This window comes from Somniosus microcephalus, unplaced genomic scaffold (genome assembly GCF_052327205.1).
Source record: "Somniosus microcephalus isolate GS21.2 unplaced genomic scaffold, FLI_Smic_1.0 unresolved_chr7, whole genome shotgun sequence".
Taxonomy (NCBI): Eukaryota; Metazoa; Chordata; class Chondrichthyes; order Squaliformes; family Somniosidae; genus Somniosus; species Somniosus microcephalus.
Window position 1 is genome coordinate 12,849,337 of NW_028225185.1, and position 5,272 is coordinate 12,854,608.

At 52.4% G+C, this 5,272-nt stretch overlaps 1 protein-coding gene across 1 annotated transcript in view; it reads left to right on the forward strand.

The window, feature by feature from the left end:
• Positions 1–4,553: 4,553 nt before the first annotated feature.
• LOC147086546 (C2 calcium-dependent domain-containing protein 4C-like) overlaps positions 4,554–5,272 on the forward strand; it is an 8,972-nt gene continuing 8,253 nt past the window's right edge. Inside the window, exon 1 of the mRNA XM_085978362.1 lies at positions 4,554–4,669. The gene's annotated coding sequence lies outside the window, so the exon portion shown is untranslated. The remainder of the gene's footprint in view (positions 4,670–5,272) is intronic.

Consider the following 5,272-nt stretch of genomic DNA (forward strand, 5'->3'; position numbering starts at 1 on the left):
CCACTATTGGAGGAAGAGCAGGGGGGAGTTCTCCCCAGTTCTCCGGGGCCAACATTTATGCCTCAACCAATAACCCCAATTGTTGATCAGCTGCTCATTGCTGTTTGCATGCACTAAATGGCTGCCTGCGGCCCCCAAGTCAAAATGGCGGCGGGCGCTGGATGAAGCATGAAGCGCCCGGCCGCCATATGGAAGCCCCGTCTGCCCGAGGGTTAAATCCGTCCCTTGAGTATGGAAGTGCGCTATGTAAACAGTCGAGTGTCACGACGCAGTGGCAAGCCACGACCACCAGGGGGCCGCGAGCTGCCATCTTGTACATGGAACCGCAAGGCTGCGGCACTGGGTGAAGGTGGGGCGTGTAGAAGTGTTGCCCGATGTTGGCTTGGCAGCCCCCCCTCAACACTGGGCTGCTCCAGCGCTGCTTCGGATCAAGGACACGGTCGAATAGCTGCGTCCGCCGTGCTTCCCTCAGGCCAGCTGGTTGCTCGGCGCGGTTCGGTTTGAGAAGAAATAGGAACTGCCTTTATCTGGCGCCCCGCCACCACCGCGCTTCTCGCCCACGGTGAGTTACTCCGCATGCAGGCTAACACGACTGCCATTTTGAGCACAGCAGGATCCCAGCTGCACCTCGATGACTTCTAGGTTATGGGGAGAAGGCCTCAGTTTAACACATCATCTGAGAGACAGCACTTCCAACAAAGCAGCACTCCGTCAGTACCGCACTGGAGATAGAGTTCCCGGCATTTATTCCACCCTCTACACTGTCCCCGTCAAACACTCCCAGGGCAGGTACAGCACGGGTTAGATACAGAGTAAAGCTCCCTCTACACTGTCCCCGTCAAACACTCCCAGGGCAGGTACAGCATGGGTTAGATACAGAGTAAAGCTCCCTCTACACTGTCCCATCAAACACTCCCAGGGCAGGTACAGCACGGGTTAGATACAGAGTAAAGCTCCCTCTACACTGTCCCATCTCACACTCCCAGGGCAGGTACAGCACGGGTTAGATACAGAGTAAATCTCCCTCTACACTGTCCCCATCAAACACTCCCAGGGCAGGTACAGCACGGGTTGGATACAGAGTAAAGCTCCCTCTACAATGTCCCATCAAACGCTCCCAGGGCAGGTACAGCACGGGTTAGATACAGAGTAAAGCTCTCTCTCCACTGTCCCATCAAACACTCCCAGGGCAGGTACAGCACGGGTTAGATGCAGAGTAAAGCTCCCTCTACACTGTTCCATCAAACACTCCCAGGGCAGGTACAGCACGGGTTAGATACAGAGTAAAGCTCCCTCTACACTGTCCCGTCAAACACTCCCAGGGCAGGTACAGCACGGGGTAGATACAGAGTAAAGCTCCCTCTACACTGTCCCATCAAACACTCCCAGGGCAGGTACAGCACGGGGTAGATACAGAGTAAAGCTCCCTCTACACTGTCCTGTCAAACACTCCCAGGGCAGGTACAGCACGGGTTAGATACAGAGTAAAGCTCCCTCTACACTGTCCCATCAAACACTCCCAGGGCAGGTACAGCACGGGTTAGATACAGAGTAAAGCTCCCTCTACACTGTCCCATCAAACACTCCCAGGGCAGGTACAGCACGGGTTAGATACAGAGTAAAGCTCCCTCCACACTGTCCCATCAAACACTCCCAGGGCAGGTACAGCATGGGTTAGATACAGAGTAAAGCTCCCTCTACACTGTCCCATCAAACACTCCCAGGGCAGGTACAGCATGTGTTAGATACAGAGTAAAGCTCCCTCTACACTGTCCCATCAAACACTCCCAGGGCAGGTAGAGCACGGGTTAGATCCAGAGTAAAGCTCCCTCTACACTGTCCCATCAAACACTCCCAGGGCAGGTACAGCACGGGTTAGATACAGAGTAAAGCTCCCTCTACACTGTCCCATCAAACACTCCCAGGGCAGGTACAGCACGGGTTAGATACAGAGTAAAGCTCCCTCTACACTGTCCCATCAAACACTCCCAGGGCAGGTACAGCACGGGTTAGATACAGAGTAAAGCTCCCTCTTCACTGTCCCATCAAACACTCCCAGGGCAGGTACAGCACGGGTTAGATACAGAGTAAAGCTCCCTCTACACTGTCCCCATCAAACACTCCCAGGGCAGGTACAGCACGGGTTAGATACAGAGTAAAGCTCCCTCTACACTGTCCCATCAAACAGTCCCAGGGCAGTTACAGCACGGGTTAGATACAGAGTAAAGCTCCCTCTACACTGTCCCATCAAACACTCCCAGGGCAGGTACAGCACAGGTTAGATACAGAGTAAAGCTCCCTCTACACTGTCCTGTCAAACACTCCCAGGGCAGGTACAGCACAGGTTAGATACAGAGTAAAGCTCCCTCTACACTGTCCTGTCAAACACTCCCAGGGCAGGTACAGCATGGGTTAGATACAGAGTAAAGCTCCCTCTACACTGTCCCATCAAACACTCCCAGGGCAGGTACAGCACGGGTTAGATACAGAGTAAAGCTCCCTCTTCACTGTCCCATCAAACACTCCCAGGGCAGGTACAGCACGGGTTAGATACAGAGTAAAGCTCCCTCTACACTGTCCCCATCAAACACTCCCAGGGCAGGTACAGCACGGGTTAGATACAGAGTAAAGCTCCCTCTACACTGTCCCATCAAACAGTCCCAGGGCAGTTACAGCACGGGTTAGATACAGAGTAAAGCTCCCTCTACACTGTCCCATCAAACACTCCCAGGGCAGGTACAGCACAGGTTAGATACAGAGTAAAGCTCCCTCTACACTGTCCTGTCAAACACTCCCAGGGCAGGTACAGCACAGGTTAGATACAGAGTAAAGCTCCCTCTACACTGTCCTGTCAAACACTCCCAGGGCAGGTACAGCATGGGTTAGATACAGAGTAAAGCTCCCTCTACACTGTCCCATCAAACACTCCCAGGGCAGGTGCAGCACGGGTTAGATACAGAGTAAAGCTCCCTCTACACTGTCCCATCTAACACACCCAGGGCAGGTACAGCACGGGTTAGATACAGAGTAAAGCTCCCTCTACACTGTCCCATCAAACACTCCCAGGGCATGTACAACACAGGTTAGATACAGAGTAAAGCTCCCTCTACACTGTCCCGTCAAACACTCCCAGGGCAGGTACAGCACGGGTTAGATACAGAGTAAAGCTCCCTCTACACTTTCCCATCAAACACTGCTGAACCTTTCCACCCACTCTTCTGGGCTGGGCCAGCCGTGGAGGACCATCTCCAACACGCGAAAGGACCCTCGATTGTGTGATTCGCAGACCGGGGAGCGAGTGTGTATTGGCCCTTGCACACACGGTGGAAACCCCGTGGGCTTATACTCCTGATAAATTTCTATGTTGTTTTGTTGGAATAGCGAGGGAGACTGCCAGGAAGTGGAGCCATTGGATTCGATCCCACTCATTGTTTCGGGAATCGACTGCAGACTGGGTCACTGAGTGCTAGAGCGAGCAGTTATCACACGTCTTACAGGAACAGTCCCTGCTACACGAGCCTTAAAGGGACAGTCCCCGCTACGCGAGCCTTAAAGGAACAGTCCCTGCTACACGAGCCTTAAAGGGACAGTCCCCGCTACACGAGCCTTAAAGGAACAGTCCCTGCTACACGAGCCTTAAAGGAACAGTCCCTGCTACACGAGCCTTAAAGGAACAGTGTCCGCTGCACGAGCCTTAAAGGGACAGTCCCCGCTACACGAGTCTTAAAGGAACAGTCCCTGCTACACGAGTCTTAAAGGAACAGTCCCCGCTACATGAGTCATAAAGGAACAGTCCCCGTTACATGAGTCTTAAAGGAACAGTCTCCAGTAAACCGTGTTAAAGGAACAGTCCCCAGTATGCGAGTATTAAAGGAACAGTCGCAGTATGCCAGTGTTAAAGGAACTGTCCCCAGTACGTGAGTGTTAAAGGAACAGTCCCCAGTACATCAGTGTTAAAGGAACAGTCCCCAGTACATGAGTGTTAAAAGAACAGTCCCCAGTACGTGAGTGTTAAAGGAACAGTCCCCAGTACACCAGTGTTAAAGGAACAGTCCCAGTACACCAGTGTTAAAGGAACAGGCCTGGCACACCAATATTACAGGAACGGTCCCTGCTACGCGAGTGTTAAAGGAACAGTCCCTGCTATGCGAGTGTTAAAGGAACAGTCCCCGCTACGCGAGTCTTAAATGAACAGCCCCAGTACACCAGTGTTAAAGGAACAGTCCCTGCTACGTGAGTGTTAAAGGAACAGTCCCAGTACACCAGTGTTAAAGGAACAATCCCAGGACACCAGTGATATAAGCTGTGCAGACTAATCCAAGAGTTCAGTTTGTGTTTCCTCTCTCTCTCTCTCTCTCTCTTGGCTTCTACGTTCTAATTGCTCTCCCGCTCTGTTGAGTGCTCTGCTCTCTCCTGCCTGCCCTCCCTCCTGTCAGACCCGTCCCCCTCCATCTGTTGCAGTGGTTCTGGGAGCTTGGTCACTGTGTGCTGGAGTGCCTGTGGGTGTGTTCAGGGACTGACGTCGCCCACTAGAAACATAACACTCCCGCTCGCAGCAAGCAGCCTTGTGACAACTGCCGCAGGGGGAGCAGAGCAACTGCCTGGAGACAACTGCGTCCCATAATCGCCTCGTCCCTCATCCCCCCTGACCGCACAGGAGCAGCGACAAGTAAGTCAGGGATCCAGCTCCAGGGTTCAATGGGATTCTCACAAATTGGACTGATCAGAAAAAAAATCTCGAATGGGGGTCGGGGGGTGGGGGGAGATCTGTTGTTTGTTCTAATCCCTGGTTTTAAACGCATCAATGTTCAGTTAATTATCCTGCGCGATGGTAATTGTTTGTGGAGAGAGTGGAGTGTTAGACGGAGCGCTGATGGTTTTGGGGAAGGCAGAGTTAAGCAGTCAGAAATTAAACGGGCAAATATTGACGTACGTGTGTCTGTTTTTCAAACCTGCGCAAGGGCTTGGCATTAAAACAGAGTAGATAAATGAGGTTGTGTGTGTTCTGAAGGGTTTCTGATCGAGTTAATAAGGAGAAACTCTTTCCCACTGGGCGGGAGGGTGGGTAACCGGAGGACACAGATTTAAGATCATTTGTAAAAGGACCAGAGGAGGAGATGAGGAGAATGTTTTTTTACACAGTGAGCTGTGGTGATCGCAGGAAATCACAGAAACCCCACAGTGCAGATAGAGGCCATTTCGGCCCATCGAGCCTGCACCGACACATATCCCACCCGATCCCCGTAACCCCACGTATTTAATCCCCCTAACA